Genomic DNA, 19,738 nt, shown 5'->3' with positions numbered 1-19,738 from the left:
CACCCACTGTAATTGGGCGGCAAGGAAATACGCCTCGAAGGAGGGAGCTGCCAACCCGCCCTGGTCTAGAGGTAATTGCAGTTTTGCCAGGGCTATACGCCTGCGGCCGTTGCCCCATATGAGGGTCCCAAGCAGGGTATCCAGCTCACGGAACAGGGATCGCGGAGGGACCACTGGAAGATTGGAGAAGAGGTAAAGCAGGCGCGGGACCAAGATCATCTTCGCGACGGCTATCTTTCCCGGGACAGCCAAGTGGAGACCCTTCCTGTAATATATTACAATGTAAAAATTCACATTAGGAAAAGATAGATAAATAAAGTTTAGGCTCTCTGAACTCAGAATTTCATAAATTATCTGTTCGTAAAGATGGTTTTTAAATTGTGTTTTGAAAATGCCAGTTGTAGGCATTTTCTTGTTTAACCATTTTGTGTGCCTCTACCTGTTTGTGGATTGACTGTCTGGTTTTGGAGTGACAGGGGCTGGGGATGTGCATTCACTGTAGACAGCCTCTGGGGATTTGAGCTGTGCCTGACCCTTCCTGGATGTCTCAGAACTGAGCTGAATGGGGTTTGACAGCATTTAGGGTAGTGGAAGTAGATGTCTTAGCACCTGAATAGGGCCTGTCTTCTTTGTACAATGCTGTCTCAGTCCCCTGTGATCATACTGCACCAGTGAGGACAGAACGGGTTTGGACTGGGCTCAGAGACCTTTGAACAAAGAGAACAAAGACAAAATGGGGTATGAGTAGTAGACCGTAAACCCCAGAACTTTATATCACTTCTAGACTCAAGAAGAACATTTGCCAAGGAGAAGTGCTGAAGAACTGTGGGGAGGAGTACTGTCAAAGAAAGGGCAAAAACTGGAACTTTGCTGTGAACCTGCGTGAAGAAGAATCCCCAAGGGCCTGTGTGTGCTGGTCACCTGTTCTGAAGTCTCAGGGACACAAAGACTTCACCCCAGCTCCTCTGAACTCTGCTGTTGAGAGTTCTGAACTTCAAGTCAAGATTTGGAGCAAGGCAACACCCCACCGGACGCACAGCTTGATCCTTGATTAATCACAAAGATGTCACAGATTTATCCACGTTTCACAATTTTTACTCCATGTTTTCCAAATGTTACTCATTTCTTTTGAATTTTTCTCAGATTTCATTTTCTTATGTCACATGAGAGGCACTTATGTCTTCACAAGTTTCTAATGCGGCGGATATGCCAATCCAGGTCTTTTTCTGAAGCATGAAGTATACATAAGTCGTCCTCAGTAGGTGGTCTAAATTTACCCAATGCAACTCGGGCCTTTTATAGCCCTTCATCAGGGGTTCAGTACAAATTCAAAACATCAATATTAGATTATATGTTCAGACCTGTGTGCATTTAAAATATTAAACGATACATCAACAAATCCGGCCATTGAGGGTTTCAATTGTGATTGTGGAGGTAAAGAAAGGGAGGGTTATGAAGTATGGGAGAGGTTGGTCTGGGCATATTTCTCGTGGCATTTGGTCACGCACTTAGAGGGAAAACATTGATTATGGAGGGAGTTTCAATTTAAGCTATGGATTTGTTGATCTATCATTTAATGTTTTAAATGCATATCAAGGGTCAAGGATCAAGCTGTGCGTCCGGTGGAGTGTTACCTCACTCCAAATCTTTACTTTATGTGATGATAAGCACGTGGTCGCAGGGCAAACCACGCATCCGGGCTTGCACGCAAACACTTTATACAATGACTAAATTAACTGTGAAAATTTGGAAGAAACTGGTGTGCACTTCGTCGCTCCCTTTTTTGAGAGTTCTGAACTGCCAGGAGGTGCCTATTCCAGTTCTGGGCCCCTGGAGATTGCTCCTGGTTTTGGGAGCTAGAAGGGCTGAGAAAATCGACACATCACCCTTCTTGCGGCTGTTTTCCCAATGCAGCACCGCCGTGCGAGAAGTATCTCCACACACCACCACACTGCTGCAGAGACTACGCAGTGTCTATCACAGCTGCAAGAACCAACGCATCGTAGGATCGCGGCTGAAGAGAACCGCCGCATCGATTGCCAACACATCCCGAATTTCAACACATTCCACTGTGTGGCAAATTTTCCCGACATGTCATCCACAGACCAGAACCGTCTTGGAGTTGACACATACTTCCCTCTACAGTCTGAATTTGATGCATCACTTATCCTGTGTGCCTCATAACTGTTGCATCGCCTCCCCAAGGACTTAGCAACTGATGCATCTCTTTGTTTCTCAATGCTTCCCTTCTATGCGGCTGTTTGGCCTCGTGAATTTTGATGAATCTAAAGGTACTTTGTGTAGAATCACACATCCATAGTTTTCTATGGACCAAATTGCTTGAAACCTCTGAAAAGTCATATTCTTATTCTTATTACATGCATGTTGGATTTCTGTTGTTTTGGTCTTGTTGAGTTTAAATGTGGTGTCCATTTGTGGTGTTATCACTGCATTAATGTGTGTTTGCAGTACAAATACTTGACACATTGCCTTTGGGATAAGCCTGTCTGCTCATTCCAAGCTACCTAGGGGGTGAGCAGGGGTTACTCTAATGTGTTTATCCACCTTAACCTGACTAGAAGCAAGGGTCCCTACTGGACAAGGTGCCTACCTCTGACAACTAAAGACTCAATTTCTAACACTATGATACAGAACACAAAGGCTTAACTTAAAGGCAAGGGGTAAAAATGCTATGCAGCACAAAAACAGTAATACAGTCAAAACCCAACAGAAGATAATTCTCAAACCAATTTAGAACAAAATAATAACATATAATAAATAAAATTACACTAAATGACAACCTTCCAATAAGGGGACCAGATATGTTTAGAACGTTTGAAGTTTAAAATGGTTACATGCCAAACATGATCATCCAGCTGAACTGGGGCTAGGTTAAGCCAGACTGCAATGGAGCATTTGTTTGATACAGAAAGCTTGTTTGACCCAGTCGGAAGGTTTACTTTTGGACTTAGACTATAAAATTGCCAAAGAGGTCTCCATGATGTTGGATAGCTAGTGGATGAGGTCCCATTGAAGCTGTTGACATTTGGCAGGACTCCTCAGTGGGGAGAAATTTGAATTTTGCTCACAACAAAGGTCTCTAACTGGCAGGATATTTTTTGAGCTGCTGCCCGGTGATGATTTTGACGTTCAGATTCATTCACTTTTTTGGTGCTCGTATTCTTCCACTGGGGCAAGATTGAAGGCTGTGGCCGAAGAGGGCACCATGAGGCCACATCCCTTCTCTGCGAGGTCCAGCTCAATGGGATATTGTGAGCAGACAAGCTCAGAGCAGGTATAACCTCAATCTTCAACCCAGCAGCAATGCATCTTTGTCAGATCAGCTTGGCAGGATAGTCTTGGTCCTTCAGAGACTTCTGGAAGCAAAAAGATTCCAAGTTCCAGGTTTCAAGATATGTTAGTAGAAGTTCATCTTGACGCAGGCCATGGGTTTCGGGTATCCCTGGACGTAGCACTATGCTACCCTCACGGAACATGCGTAGATTGCGGTACTACACACTACACACAATGTACATAGCACAGTGCAAAAACTGTGTTAAAACACTTAGCGTAACAGCAAAATCAACAACACCCACAAATGCTGTTATTAAGCAATTTTACATGCTAAAAGCATATAACCAATTCACAAAAGTAAACTTTGAGAATGAAAATATTAGTCAATGTGAGAGGTGATGATTTTGGGGTCCCCCCTAACCTAGGGGGAGGACCAAGCAGATGCCTTGAACACAAAGAGCATATCATGCTGGTGAACGATTCAGTGGTGGTCCCTTCCTCCTAGGACCACCCCAAGCACAGTTATGGGCAAAAATACAATCCCAACCAAACGCCTTGCAAAGCATTATGGGACGAGATTAGCAGTGGCAGTGAATATTATAGTGTCCAATATCAAAATAATTCCACAAAGAGCTGCAGTTCAACTAGTCGTTACTAGATGTCCCTCATGAGTCAAATGCAAAAGCATTGAAATTATTATTACATCAAGCTGCAGTTCCAGTAGTCGTTAACCCCTTCGGTGCTCATGACGGAATGGTTCCGTCATGACCCACGGTTGAGCTGTGCTCATGACGGAACCATTCCGTCATGACCACACCCGCGCAAGATTCCGTCAGCACAGCGGCGGAATCTGCGCAGCATCGAAGGGGTTAATAGATGTCCCTCACGAGTCAAATGCAAAAGCATTGAAACGCTAAAAGGGCGATTATTTTATCGCCTGTCTTGCCAATATGCCCCTATGTTATTAAGAATATGAATATACCAGTAAATTGGGTTTTGAATAGCTATTACAAAGAGTCTTTGAATTATATTTTGACCTGTTCTCTAACCAAACGTTGGCATTATTAAATGTAATAGTGTATCCTAGTGTTTTTCTATTGAACAGTCAGCCTTGCTATAGTAAAATAATTTTTGGGGCTTAACCTTTTACATATCCTGCTTTAAGTACCATGTAACCTGCCTTAATCTATTCTATTCACTGTGTTTTATATAGCACACAGCTACCCCAGAGCACCTCCTGGCGCTGAGACAGCCCACCTGCAAAACCTGGGCGAATCAGGCTGAAATTCAGTATAGATCGGTCTTTAATAGTATCCTGAAGGCATTTTCGGATTGCATTTGTCTTCGTTTGACTGGGAGGGCATTCCACAACTTGGGCAGTCAAATAGGTAAATGTCACACCTGGCTCTCTTGACCTTGGGGATGGTCAGCAAGTTAGAGCTCTCAGAGGGTAATGATCTTCTGGGTATGTAAAACTGAACCTTTTCCTTGCATAGCTCGATGAGCCATGCAAAGGACTTTGAAATGGACCCTTTTTTTAATTGGGAACCAGTCAAGTGCAAACAATGCTGGAGTAGTGGAATGGTGTTTTAGCAATATTAAACAATGACCGTGCTGCAGCATTTTGAATGACCTGTAGACATTTTAGGAAATTTTGAGGACTTCCCAAAAATAAGGAACTGCTGTAATCAAGGTGGGCGTTAATCAATCCTTGTATGATTACACTCTTGGATGAGAGAGAAACCCACTGCATAATTTTCCTTAGCATACGTAATAGTCCTAAACAGATTACGGACAGCTTTTTGGCATGGGAATCCATGGTGAGTTTACTGTCCAGCCAGAAAACCAAGCTTTTTATGGTTGTAGAAGGAACTGGCTGCCCTCCAAGACCTTAAGGCAAGAGCAGTTCTTTCCAGCAGGATGTGCTGTTGTCGACAAACGCCACTTCAGTCATCACCTGTTAAGTTTTAAGTTGCTGGCTGACATCCACTCAGTTACTTCTTTAGACAGGTATATAGCCTGTGGATGCCTGTTGAGTTTCAGGTGTAAGTGAAAGGACCTGCTGAGTATCGTCAGCATAGGATACAAAGTTTAAGCTGTGGGTTTGTACTATTTTTATCAGCTGGAGGATGTATACCTTAAAAAAGTCAGACTTAACAAAGAGCCCTTCAGTACTCTGCATTTGATGGGAAAAATAGCTGAGAGAAAAGGTCCATCGCAAATCTTGAAGGTTCTGTGATTCAGGAAAGCACTAATCCATATGAGTGCAGGGCTTGTGATGCCAACATTTTCCAGTCTTTATCCTAGGATACAATGAGAGACATTGTCAAAGGCAGCCCTGAAATCAAGCATAATCATGGCCTCTGAGCCACCCTGCTCTAGGGTGGCCCACAGCTCCACCATGGCCATCAACAGTGCGCTCTCAGTGGTAATTTCGGGTCTAAAGCCCATCTGGGTGGGATGAAGGATGGAGTGAGTTTCTAAAAAAATAGAAAGAAGTGTATTTACATATTTATGTAAAATTGTGCTAAAGGCAAAGGGGCTGCTATACAAGCAGGTATTGTCATAAGGGTATTGACTACTTTATATAGCTCTTTTGAAAAATTGCTAGCGCCTTCAATTTTAGTACTAAAATAGGAGACTCCAGTCTGCTTATTGCCTGCTGGTACTTTTTTACTGATTTTCTATACATTATTTTGTTGCTTGGGTCATAACCCTTTCTCCATAGTCTTTCTATTTTCTTTGATTCTTTCTTAAGCCCTGCCAGCTTTGGAGGGTACCATGGAACTCAGCCACCTCTCCCACTACTGGTCAAAGCTTTATAAGGGATAAGAGAGTCAAGTGACTCTGTTAGCCACTTCTCTAATGTGGTACACATTATAGCCATGCCATCACTCAGTTGGGATGGAGTCCTTTAACATAGTTTGCCATTTACTTTTATGAGGTTTTTTTCCAGAGTCTCCTGATCTTGCCAGGTAGGATTACTTTCAGCCTCATGGGAATACTAAACCAGACCCGGATGATACAATTATCTGACCATTGACCTGGAAAGGCATCTTCCCTGTCTAACTGGTTAAAATTAGAAAAAACAGCATCCAATAAGTGGCCCTGACTGTAGTCACAAATTTAGTAATCACATTTAATTGTAATGCTGCAAGGTTTTGATCTAGTTGCCGTAATATCTTCAACATCTTTGAAATGTAAGTTGAGGTTGCCTAACACAATGAAATTTACTTTACTTAGGATGCATTCTGCCACAATTTCTTGCAGAGCTGATGTACATTTTGTTGCTATTCCTGGGGACCATTAGATAAGAATCCCAGAGAATGTAAAAGTGGGTGATAGTCCAAGAGATGACAAAAGGCATTCACTATCTTTGATATCAATTGGCATACTAGTACACTTATATTTGTTTTTAGAAGAAATGACTACTCCTCCACCTCTTTTCTTTTCCCTTTCAAGCCTCATGAATGAATGCCCCTGGGGAAGTGACATAACAACGTAAGGTGATTAACTTTCATTTAGACAAGTTTCAGTAAGAAACAGGGTGTCTGGAGATTTATCTTCAAGAATAGTAAAAATCTCAATGTTATGTTTTGAGAGTGACCTTCAGTTCAGCAGTAACATATTGGTCCACTTGGATCCAGAGGAAAGCAACACTGATTCCTTACTCTCAATGACCGAGTTGCCAAGTCCTATGGTGGCCCTTCAAAGTTTACATATAGAAGAGAAGTGTGAGCAGCAAAATTGAGTGCAAACATTTAGTAATTGGCATTATATTAAGTGCATTGAACTCATTTGTTGTAATCTTCATGTTGAAAAAAGGAATTAACCAGAAGGGGTTCTGGCCCCTGGCCACAGTCAGGCACGGGCAGGCACAGACAGGCTTACATTTTGTACCCTGCAACGCACATCAGCTGAGTGTCCATGCCACAGCAAGCTTTTTATAGGGGAGGAGTTGCAGAGTTTAAACTGTTAGGTTGCTAACAAAAATGGCAGCTGTAGCGTTGTAAGATGCAGAAGTGGCAATGAACATGGCCACAAGTATCCAACCCAAAATTGTTGCCCTGGTTTCTTTTGTTGAAAAATGTTATAGTGCAAATACAATTTTATAAGTAATTCCCCCCAAACCGAATACCAGCAGAATTTTAGAGCAGTTCAAACAAAAAATGCTGCATAATAGTTACGAGCGGTGTGTTTCTGATGAGCAATATCACTTAGGAGTGACTTGAAAATATTTACAAGGAAGGTTTTGTCCTGTCAAATGGGATTAATTTGAATTTGCACTCTGGCTGGGTCTGAACTGGGGTAGCATAGTGAGCAAAATAAGGATGAATTTAGCCCAGATCTTTTGACTGGGGGTAAATGTTTGGTTTGTTCTGTATTCCATCCATAATTTCTGGGTCTTTTCCACTTTGGAGGTGAGCAATGTTTCTGCAACTGTCCCTGTTGGATAGAACTTTCCACCTAGAGTTAAACAAGCCCAAGATCATCACAATCAGCCTAATGAGACCAAGTTACAGTATTTTACGGGTTGGCAACATTTGAACTTTTTGCAGCGACGAAGCATGTGGTGTCCTGCCACTGTTTCTTCATTTACCCTTGGGATGGGCCAGGGCCCATAGGGTCGGTGCAAGGATATTCTTATGTTTCCCCAGGAAGGGGGTAGGCATGGGGCTCCCTCCCTGCATTATTTTAAGCACCCAGAGACCTCATCCCCCTGGCACTCACTCTTTTAGGGGGAGCAAGGAAGCAGTCAGACATTTCTGTTTTAGCTGCAGCACAAAAGAGAGCTGCCTGTGTGGGCTCCCTGGGCTGCCCCAAGTGTGATCCAAGTGCAGGGTGCCAAGGTGGGACTGGGCACGCCTAACAGTGAGAACAAAACTAAAGAAAAGTGCATTAAAGCTCCCCTGGCTCAGTAGTAGAGCTGATGTTTTCTCATTTACGGCACTAGCGAGGAGCACCCCATAATGCCTTGTGGGGCTCATTTGGTTTACCCGCATTTTGTGCTGTTTATCCTTTTGTGGTTTCCCCAGGACAATGAGCTCACCACCAATGGCATCAGGGATGCAAAACCTTGTCTCCACAATAGATTTTAGAGGCCCTATTCTAAGTTGGGGGGACCCCAAAACATTAACCGCCCCAGGATTTTCTTTACTTTTTTCTAGCACTCCCAAGGTTTGAGCTTTTGCTCTATAGCTGGGAGTGTTGCACTCTATCGGGGCCATAAGTATCATTACAGTGTTTACAGCCTGAAAATGGTTAAAAGAAATCCATGTGTTAAAATGCTCTCTCGAGACTAAGTGTATGGTTGTAATGCAGTGGCATTACAATGTGACATCATCTGGGGCTGCTTTTATAAGTGTAGTTTAACAGAGAAACGTTTATATACAGTACACAGATACACAGGTTTTACTCATTCTAATTGCTTTATTGGTTCACCATAATTATGTCAATGATTTCTGTTCACAGTATATATGTTTCATGGGTATTAATAAGTGCAGTTCACGCTGAAGTATTATTTTTGACAATTGCATTTAAAAAAAGTACTGACTGGATATCATTTATTGAGTATTATTATTATTAGGTGCCAGGGAATGGTGATTACTAGCCCACAACTTCTACCCTAAGTAGGCCTTGGACTGCTCTGCCTCACTGCCCTAAGAGAGTCAAGCGCTACAAAAGGGTGTTTGGTTCCCAGTAAGGACAATTGTGGACCTATTGCTTGTGCAGACCACGCACCCAATTTCCAACTTGAAGAAATGGTGAAACAGTCAGCAGAGAACAGGAAGCTGGTTACCCCCTTTACCCTCCCTCTTGAGGGAGAGGTTTTGGGTATTGCCGTGCATTTACCCATCCTCAAGCTGGCGGTACTAACAAGAGCACTTTACCCCTGCTGAACAGTGCCAAAGTGCATATGTTCCCAGTGTAAATTGTTATCATGAATGGTTATCCATGATTGGTTTATTTTATTTACTTATAGGCTCCTAGTAAAGTGCAATGAGTGTGCCAGGGCCTGTAAATAAAATGCTACTAGTGGGCCTGCAGCACTGGTTGTGCCACCCACATGAGTAGCCCTAAAACGTATCTCAGACCTGCAGCTGCAGTGTCAGCGCACAGTCTTGTATCACAATGTCAACCTGGCAAGTGCACCCACTTGCCAGGCCCTAACCTTCCCTTTTCTTACATGTAAGGCATTCCTGTGGTAGGCCCATATTACCCCCATGGGCAGGGTGCAGTGCGTGTGATAGGTAAGACATGTACTGGTGTGTGTGACATGTCCTGATAGTGAAATAGTGCCAATTTCATTTTTCAGTATTGAGAGGGAGGGTATATCTCCCTTAGGATAGAATGGGAGAGACTTTGTAACATATTACAATGTAAAAATTCACATTAGGAAATATAGAGAAATAAAGTTTAGGCTCTCTGAACTCAGAATTTCATAAATCATCTTTTCGTAAAGATGGTTTTTAAATTGTGTTTTGAAAATGCCAGTTTCAGGCATTTTTTTGTTTAACCATTTTGTGTGCCTCTACCTGTTTGTGGATTGACTGTTTGGTTTTGGAGTGTCGGTGCCTGGGGATGTGCATTTACTGTAGACAGCCACTGGGGGTTTGAGCTGTGTCTGGCCCTTCCTGGATGTCTCAGAACTAAGCTGAATGGGGTTTGGTTGCATTTAGGGTAGTGAGAGGAGATGTCTTAGCACCTGAATAGTGCCTGTCTTCCTTTTACAATGCTGTCTCAGTCCCCTGTGATCATACTGCATCAGTGAGGACAGAACTGGTTTGGAATGGGCTCAGAGACCTTTGAACAAAGAGAACAAAGACAAACCTGGGTTTAAGTAGTAGACCTTAAACCCCAGAACTTTATATCACTTCTGGACTCAAGAGGAATATTTGCCAAGGAGAAGAGCTGAAGAGCTGTGGGGAGGAGTACTGCCCTTTTGCTGTGTGCTGGGTAAGGTTGGCCTGCAGTTGCTGTTTCTGTCAAGGAAAGGGCAAAAACTGGAACTTTGCTGTGAACCTGCATGGAGAAGAATCTCCAAAGGCCTGTGTGTGCTGATCACCTCTTCTAAAGTCTCAGGGACCCAAAGACTTCACCCCAGCTCCTCTGAACTCTGCTGTTGAGAGTTCTGAACTTCATGTCAAGATTTGGAACGAGGCAACACCCCACCGGACACACAGCTTGATTAATCACAAAGATGCCACAGATTTATACACGTTTCACAATTTTTACTCCATGTTTTCCAAAAGTTATTCATTTCTGTTGAATTTGTCTCACATTTCATTTTTTTATGTCACATGAGAGGTACTTATGTATTCACAAGTTTCTAATGTGGCAGATATGCCAATCCAGGTCTTTTTATGAAGCACGAAGTATACATAAGTCGTCCTCAGTAGGTGGTCTAAAATTACCCAATGCATTTCGGGCCTTTTATAGCCCTTCATCAGGGGTTCAGTACGAATTCAAAACAGCAATATTAGATTATATGTTCAGACCTGTGTGCATTTAAAATATTAAATGATACATCAACAAATCCGGACATTCAGGGTTTCAATTGTGATTGTGGAGGTAAAAAAAGGAAGGGTTATGAAGTTTGGGAGAGGTTGGTCTGGGCATATTTTCATGGCGTTTAGTCACGCACTTAGAGGGAGAACATTGATTATGGGGTGAGTTTAAATTTAAGCTATGGATTTGTTGATGTATCATTTAATGTTTTAAAGGCATATCAAGATGTGCATCCGGTGGGGTGTTACCTCACTCCAAATCTTGACTTGATGTGATGCGAAACGCGTGGTCGCAGGGCAAACCACGCATCTGGGCTTGCACGCAAACAGTTTATACAATGACTAAATTAACTGTGAAAATTTGGAAGAAACTGGTGTCGCCCCGTTTTCCGAGAGTTCTGAACTGCCAGGAGGTGCCTATTCCAGTTCTGAGCCCCTGGAGATCGTTCCTGCTTTTGGGAGCTAGAAAAAACCATAAGGACTGAGAAAATCGACACATCACACTTCTTGCGTCTTTTTTCCCAATGCAGCACCGCTGTGCGAGAAGTATCTCCACTCACCACCACACTGCTGCAGAGACTATGCAGTGCCTGTCACAGATGCAAGAACCAACGCATCGTAGGATCGCGGCTGAAGAGAACTGTCGCATAGATCGACAACACATCCCGAATTACCACACATTCCACTGTGTGCCAAGTTTTCCGTCTCCTCATCCACAGACCAGAACCATCTTGGAGTTGACGCATACTTCCCCCTACAGTCCGGATTTGATGCATCACTTCTCCTGCATGCAGCATAACTGTTGCATTGCCTCCCCAAGGACTTAGCAACTGATGCATCTCTTTGTTTCTCAATGCTTCCCTTCTAAGCGGCTGAATGGCCTTTTGAATTTTGATGAATCTAAAGGTACTTTGTGTAGAATCACACATCCATAGTTTTCTATGGACCAACTTGCTGGAAACCTCTGAAAAGTCATATTCTTATTCTTATTACATGCATGTTGGATATTTGTTGTTTTGTTCTTGTTGAGTTTAGATGTGGTGTCCATTTGTGGTGTTATCACTAGGGGTGGGCAGAAAACTACGCTCCGCCAGCGTAGCAGATAAAGCCAGCCACCCCTGCTCACCGGCACGGTTCCTGCTTCTGAAAGCAGCCAGGCCGGGGAGAGCCTCACTGGGCCCCAGTGGAGCCCTGTCTCCAGCGCCCGTATCCTCAGCTGGCTTGCAGGACGGGGGGCACCCGCACCCACAGGGCACGCGGGACGGAGCACGAGCCCCGGGCCCAGTCCCAGCTTCTGAACCCTAGCCAGGCCGGGGAGAGCCTCCCTGGGCCCCGGTGGACACCTGTCCTTAGTGCCCGGACCCTCAGCAGGCTTGCAGGATTGGGGACTCCCGCACCCTGGGACAGAGAACGAGCCCCAGGCCCAGTCCCAGCTTCCGAACCCTAGCCAGGCTAGGGAGAGCCTCCCCGGGCCCCGGGGGACCCCTGACCCCAGTGCCCGGACCCTCAGCTGGCTTGCAGGACGGGGTCTCCCGCACCCTGGGACACTGGGACGGAGCACAAGCCCCGGGCCCGGGGCCAGTTTCCAAACCCTAGCCAGGCTGGGGAGAGCCTTCCTGGGCCCCGTGGACACCCTTCCCCAGCGCCCGGACCCTCGGCTGGCTTGCAGGACGGGGTCTCCCGCACCCTGGGACACTGGGACGGAGCACAAGCCCCTGGCCCGGGCCTAGTTTCCGAACCCTAGCCAGGCCGGGGAGAGCCTTCCCGGGCCCCGTGGACACCCTTCCCCAGTGCCCGGACCCTCGGCTGGCTTGCAGGACGGGGGCTCCCACACCATGGGACCCTGGGACAGAGCACAAGCCCCGGGCCCAGGCCCAGCTTCCGAACCCTAGCCAGGCCAGGGAGAGCCTCCCCGGGCCCCGGTGGACCCCTGTCCCCAGTGCCCGAACCCTCGGCTGGCTTGCAGGACGGGGGGCTCCCGCACCTTGGGACACTGGGACAGAGCACAAGCCCCGGGCCCAGCTTCCGAACCCTAGCCAGGCTGGGGAGAGCCTCCCCAGGCCCCGGAGGACACCCTTAGCCAGCGCCCAGACCCTCGGCTGGCTTGCAGGATGGGGGGCTCCCACACCATGGGACCCTGGGACAGAGCACAAGTCCCGGGCCCAGGCCCAGCTTTCGAACCCTAGCCAGGCCGGGCAGAGCCTCCCCGGGACCCGGTGGACCCCCGGTTGCCAGCGCCCAGACCCTCGGCTGGAACCAAGGAGGTTTAAGCCCAGGCCACTTCCTCTCCCCGACGGCCTGCCTGGGGAGCCCATTTTTCTCGACTATTATTATTTATTATTATTTAAAATCTTATATAGCGCACAGCTACCCTTGGGCATCCCGGCGCTTCTATTGGGGGCTTACAGAAGTTTGGGGAAGGACAAAAGTTGGAGTTAGCCCAGCTGCCAGCCCGCAGGGCCATGTGGTCACCCAGCCTGCAGGGTCATCTGGTCATCCGGCCCGCAGGGCCATCTGGTAACTCAGCCCGTGGAGCCATCTGGTCACCCGGCCCGTGGGGCCATCTGGTCGCCCGGCAAGCAGGGCCATCTGGTCGCCCGGCCCGCAGGGCTATCTGGTCACGTAGCCAGGCGACCAGAGGCAGCTGCTTGAAAGGCTCCTTCCCCTGGGGCTGCCGCTGCTCGCCTCTCTGCTCGACTTGCCCGGGAGCAGCCGGAAGGGGAGGCCCGGCCGGCCCAGGCCATCTGGTCACTCTGCCGACCCGCAAGGAATGGTGGCCCCCACCCCCGCACCCCTGTGGGGCAGGGACAGGAGGGGTAGGCTGGTTGAGGCAGCCTCCCGCAGGCCCACGTTACCCCCTCCGCATCCCTCCTGCTGGCCCGGCAGCACAGGGACCCACCTTTGTGTGTGGTGGAGGAGGGCGTCTGCGGGCGCCCATACACGGAAAGACAAAAGCTTGGCTCAGAGGATGACTTTTAATAGATCGCAGCAAGGTAGCTGCTCTGCTACTTACGAAACCCTGACCCAGAATCAGGTCGTCTCCGAATGATTTAGTACCAGGTGCCCCACGAACATGCGATGCACTAAGGGCGATGGAGGCACGCCGGGGGCTGCTACCGGACTAACATCGTCCGCGGGGTGAGCCTCCCCTGAGCGACGCCGGGGAGTTGGTCTTCTGTGCCCCACATTTCCCGCGCCCGCCACCGTGCGGGGATTCGGCACTGGGCTCTTGCCTTTTCACTCACCATTACTGGGGGAATCCTGGTTAGTTTATTTTCCTCCGCTTAGTAATATGCTTAAATTCAGCGGGTTGCCACGTCTGATCTCAGGTCGTAGTAGGAAGAATAACGCCGGAGCGTCAAGGGGGTTGCCGGGGAAGGTCAGGCCTGGTGTCCCGGCAGCTTGTGCCCTCTTTCCCCGGATCGCCTCTGGAGGGGTTTCACCCTCGCCGGGAAGCCAGCCTCGGAGGTGGGCGCCTCAGGCACATGGGCAGCCGGTGGGACACCACAGACAGCCATACACGGCACGCAGCCAGCTGCCCCAGGATGGGCCCAGGGCGGACTGGTCGCCAGACCCCTTCTCAGGGACCCTGCCACGGGTGATCGGGGGGTCTGAACTTGTGGGGGAACGAAGGGGAACCGGAGCTATCCCTGCGACGGCTGCAGCCGCGTCCCGGGGAAGCCCCGGGATGATTGACGTTCGAGCGACCCTCAGACAGGCGTAGCCCCGGGAGGAACCCGGGGCCACAAGGTGCGTTCGAAGTGTCGATGATCAAGGTGTCCTGCAATTCACACTAATTCTCACAGCTAGCTGCGGTCTTCATTGACGCGCAAGCTTAGTGATCTACCGCCAAGAGTCACAGTCAACTTTTCAAAAACTTTCACCCACCTGCGGGCGCAGGAGAAACGGGTGCCTCATTCAAGGCTACCCCTCTGGGAGTCAGACTGCACCGTTGTGAGAAAAAACATTGCCAGGCGCCCAGCCCAGGAGTCCCCCCACCCACCCACAGGTGAGGAAGGGGGCTCATGGTGCATTAGGAGCAGGCAGCCTCACAGATGCTGGTCCCTCCCGGAGTAACCGGGAGGGACCGCACGAGTCTTCAAACCCCTCGGCCCGGCCACACAGGACCGGGTCAAACCGGGTACCTGGCATTGAGGGAGCATCGCTCCACCTGCACCTCAGCCATCCGTTGGCTGGTGGCCCCGAGCCATGCAACAAGCTGGCTTGTAGAGCCCACCCCACCCATCCCGCACGCCTCCCACCGAGAGGAGCCGGGGTCCCCTCACAGGCCCTCAGCCCCTTCTCTTCCAGGCTGCCCTGCCACACGAGAAGGGCCCAACCTCAATCGCCCGGATCTCGGTTGGGCCGGGACATTGGGTGCAGGAGGGCACAGCCAGCAGCAGGACCTTCTAGGAGGGGTGGTACCAGCCCACTGTCATTCGGTTTACCCCCACTGCGGGGGTGGTGCCGGGTGAGCTTGGGTTCCGTCTCACTGTGCCCCTCCCAGAAAGGGAAAGGGGACAGCCCCCACCCCCGGTCCCTCACACTTCGGTCAGGTCCTCCCAGGTGGAAGAGGCCCGCCAAAGGCCCAGTCCTCACCCGAGCGACCCATGCAGCTGCAGACCGCTCCGCCGGCCAGGGCGCACCAGGGCAGGGCCGGGCCCCTATGCCTATGGTATGTGCTTCCAGGAGGCAGCCGAGGGCTTCAGGCTGGCGCCGTCGGTCTCTCGGGCCGCTCCGCCGTTAATGATGCTTCCGAAGGTTCACATACGGAAACCTTGCTACTAATTTTACTTCCGCTAGATAGTCAAGTTTGATCGTCTTCTCGGCGCTCCGCCAGGGCCATTGCCGACCCCGGCGGGGTCGATCCGAGTACCTCGCTAAATCATCCAATCGGTAGTAGCGACGGGCGGTGTGTACAAAGGGCAGGAACTTAATCAACGTGAGCTTATGACCCGCACTTACTGGGAATTCCTCGTTCATGGGAAATAATTGCAATCTCCAATCCCTATCACAAACAGGGTTCATCGGGTTAACCGCACCTGACGGCGAAGGGTAGACACACGCTGATCCATTCAGTGCAGCGCTCGTGCAGCCCCGGACCTCTAAGGGCATCACAGACCTGTTATTGCTCGATCTCGTGTGGCTGAACGGCACTTGTCCCTCTAAGAAGTTGGACGCCAACCGCTGGGGGTCGCATAACTAGTTAGCATGGAGGAGTCTCGTTAATTATCGGAATTAACCAGACAAATCGCTCCACCAACTAAGAACGGCCATGCACCACCACCCACAGAATCGAGAAAGAGCTATCAATCTGTCAATCCTTTCAGTGTCCGGGCTGGGTGAGGTTTCCGTGTTGAGTCAAATTAAGCTGGAAGGCTCCACTCCTGGTGGTGCCCTTCCGTCAATTCCTTTAAGTTTCAGCTTTGCAACCATACTCCTCCCGGAACCCAAATACTTTGGTTTCCCGGAAGCTGCTCGGTGGGTCATGGGAATAACGGCGCCGGATCGCTAGTCGGCATCATTTATGGTTGGAACTACGATGGTATCTGATCGTCTTCGAACCTCCTAGCTGAAGTATTCAGGTGACCGGCCTGCTTTGAACACTCTAATATTTTCAAAGGACCCCCAGGACACTCAGTCAAGAACATCAAGGAGGCGCCGAGAGGCAGGGGGGGGACAGGCGGTAGCTCGCCTTGCGACGGACCACCAGCTCGATCCCAAGTTCCAACTACGAGCTTTTTAACGGCAGCAACTTTAATATACGCTATTGGAGCTGGAATTACCGTGGCTGCTGGCACCAGACTTGCCCTCCAATGGATCCTCGTTAAATGATTTAAAGTGTACTCGTTCCAATTACAGGGCCTCGAAAGAGTCCTGTATTGTTATTTTTCGTCACTACCTCCCCGAGTCGGGAGTGGGTAATTTGCACGCCTGCTGCTTCCTTGGATGTGGTAGCCGTTTCTCAGGCTCCCTCTCCGGAATCGAACCCTGATTCCCCGTTACCCGTGGTCACCATGGTAGGCACAGAAAGTACCATCGAAAGTTGATAGGGCAGACATCCGAATTTATCATCGCTGTCACGGGGACGTGCAATTGGCCAGAGGTTATCTAGTGTCACCAAATCGGCCGGGTGAGCCCAGATTGGTCTTGGTCTGATAAATGCACGCATCCCGGGAGGTCAGCGCTCGTCGGCATGTATTAGCTCTAGAATTACCACAGTTATCCAAGTAACAGATGGAGCTATCAAAGGAACCATAACTGATTTAATGAGCCCTTTGCAGTTTCACTGTACCGGCTGTGTGTACTTACATGTGCATGGCTTAATCTTTGAGACAAGCATATGCTACTGGCAGGATCAAACAGGTAGCTGCATCTGCTGACGGGGTGGGTGCCGCGTGCCCATCTGCCCATCTTCCCGACCGGAAGCCTTCACGCACCCCTCCCTCTCTGGAGCCTGCCAGGGAAAGGAGCCAACCTGCCTGGGCAGGAGGAATCACTGGAGGGGTGTGGAGAGGTGCAGTCGCATGGGCACCGGCAGGCCCAGCCGTCTCCCCCGGGAGGGAGAGGCAGGCCGAGGTGCAGCCTGAGCGAGACGCAGGGGTGCCGGAGCCTGGCGGCAGCAGCACCACTCAGAACAGTCGTTCTGAGCTGCTGTGGAAATGTGTTGGGCAGAGAGGGGTGATGGGGTGGCGGGCGGGGCCTTCGGACCTACTGAGCAGCAGCATCCAAGGGCCTGGCGCAACCCGACCCCTCCTGCTCGGGTCAGGCACCTGGGGGGCACGAGCTGCCGGGCCACTCAGCCTTCGCTCTGCTGGGTAGGGTCTCCCGCCAGGTGGCAGGCCCTTGAGTTGGACAGTCCATGTGGGGTGGAAGCGCTTTACTCAAAACAACAGCCGAGGATGGCCAAGCAGTCCATCCCTAAACGGACCGAGAGTGCCCAATCGATCAGAGTACGGCTGGTGCATCCCCTGGTAGGTCACCCTGCGCAGGGGGTATGCTGGCTTAGCATCCTTGCCTGCTCCCGGGGCAAGCGGACTCAGAGAAAAAGGACCATCGGGAAGGGGCTGAGAGGCAGGTGCGTAACCGGGCCCCGGCAGGCGGGCCCGGGTGCTGCCATCCCCCGTTTTAGCATCACCGGACCTCACGGAGGTCTAACTGAGAAAACTCGGAAAAAAAGGACCATCGGGAAGGGGCTGAGAGGCAGGTGCGTACCTGGGTCCCTGGGGGCCCCGGCGGGCGAGCCCAGGTGCTGCCTTTCCTGTCTCAGCATCGCCAAACCTCACGGAGGTCTAACTGAGCAAACTCAGAGAAAAAGGACCATCGGGAAGGGGCAGAGGGGCAAGTGCATACCCGGGCCCCTGGGGGCCCGGCATGCGGGCCCGGTGCTGCCTTCCCCCACTCGGCATCACCAGGCCTCACGGAGGCCTGACTGAGCAAACTCGGAGAACAAGGACCATCGGGAAGGGGCTGAGAGGCAGGTGTGTACCCGGGCCCCTAGGGGCCCCGACGGGTGGGCCTGGGTGCTGCCTTCCCCCGTCTCAGCATCGCTGGACCTCACGGAGAGCTAACTGAGCTAACTTGGAGAAAAAGGACCATCGGGAAGGGGCTGAGAGGCAGGTGCATACCCGGGCCCCTGGGGGCCCCAGTGGGCGGGCCCGGGTGCTGCCTTCCCCGTCTCAGCATTGCCGGACCTCACGGAGGTCTAACAGAGCAAACTCGGAGAAAAAGGACCATCTCCCCTGTTTCAGAATAACCGGACCTCATGGAGGTCTGACAGACCCTCTCCCTGGTAATCCGGAGGAAAATTACCCCCCTTTCTTGTAATCCGTGCACACGAGGTGATAGAGGGGACCCAAGGCGCGAAAGTGGAGCAGCTTGCCGGGGGACGGGGACCAGGGCCGGAGCACCTGACCCAGGGCCCGGTGGGGCCCCTGGACACAGCCGGAGCTCCCAGGCCCGGAGGCGCAGGGGATGCCTCCCTCGGCCCTCTGGACCCCGTCCCGGGCACCCTGCCATGCGGCAGGACGAAGGACAGAGCCCGGGATGGGGAGGCCGCCCTCACCTGGGCCCTCAGGGGCCCCGGCCGGATCTCCAGAACCCAGCCAAGCAATGGGAGGATCCCCTGGCACAACGGAACCCCGACCCTTTGGCAGTGCGGCAGGCCGGGGGACGGGGCCAAGGGCCGGAGCACCCGACCCGGGGCCCGGCAGGCCCCTGGACCAAGCCAGGGCTCCCAGGCCCAGAGGCACAGGGGACGCCTCCCCGGGCCCTCCGAACCCCATCCCGGGCACCCTGCCACGCGGCAGGACTGAGGACGGAGCCCGGGGTGGGGAGGCCACCCTCACCGGGGCCCTCAGGGGCCCCGGCCAGAGCTCCTGAACCCAGCCAAGCAATGGAAGGCTCCCCAGGCACAATGGAACTCCGCCCCGGGCCTTTGGCAGTGCGGCAGGCCGGGGGATGGGGCCCAGGGCCAGAGACCCCGACACGGGGCCCAGCCAGGGCCCCTGGACCCAGCTGGGGCTCCCAGGCCCGGAGGCGCAGGGGACTCCTCCCCGGGCCTGCCGGACCCTGTCCTGGGCACCCTGGCACATGGCAGGACAGAGCCCGGGGTGGGGGGACCCAGGCCCAGAGGTGAAGGGGAATCCTCCATGCGCCCGCGGGACCTCGTTCGGGCAACCTGCCACACAGCAGGACCGAGGACAGAGCCTGGAGTGGGGAGGCTGCCCTCCCCAGGGCCCTTGGACTCAGCCCAGCAGGGGGAGGCTCCCTGGTCCCACCGGACCCCATCCAGGGGAACCTGCCACGCGGCAGGCCCAGGGATGGACCCAGGGCTGGGGCAGCATCCTGGCCCCTCCAGCTGCCGGCTGAGGACCGCTAGGCCTAGAGTACCCTGTCCCTAGTAATCCGGAGGAAGGCTACCCCCCTTGCTGGTA

General features: G+C 51.2%; 1 non-coding gene and 1 pseudogene across 1 annotated transcript; both read right to left on the bottom strand.

Annotated features, from left to right (window-relative positions):
* Positions 1–14,506: 14,506 nt before the first annotated feature.
* Positions 14,507–14,660, bottom strand: LOC146829114 (5.8S ribosomal RNA). Its single transcript, XR_014962345.1, has one exon. It is a non-coding gene; the product is annotated as a 5.8S ribosomal RNA (ribosomal RNA).
* An 886-nt stretch (positions 14,661–15,546) lies between these two features.
* Positions 15,547–17,171, bottom strand: LOC146829113 (18S ribosomal RNA; annotated as a pseudogene).
* Between the last annotated feature and the right edge of the window lie 2,567 nt (positions 17,172–19,738).

Source organism: Triturus cristatus, chromosome 5_2 (genome assembly GCF_964204655.1).
Source record: "Triturus cristatus chromosome 5_2, aTriCri1.1, whole genome shotgun sequence".
In the NCBI taxonomy this organism is placed as follows: Eukaryota; Metazoa; Chordata; class Amphibia; order Caudata; family Salamandridae; genus Triturus; species Triturus cristatus.
Note: the sequence above shows the minus strand (reverse complement) of the source record. Positions and strands in the feature narration are given on the sequence as shown.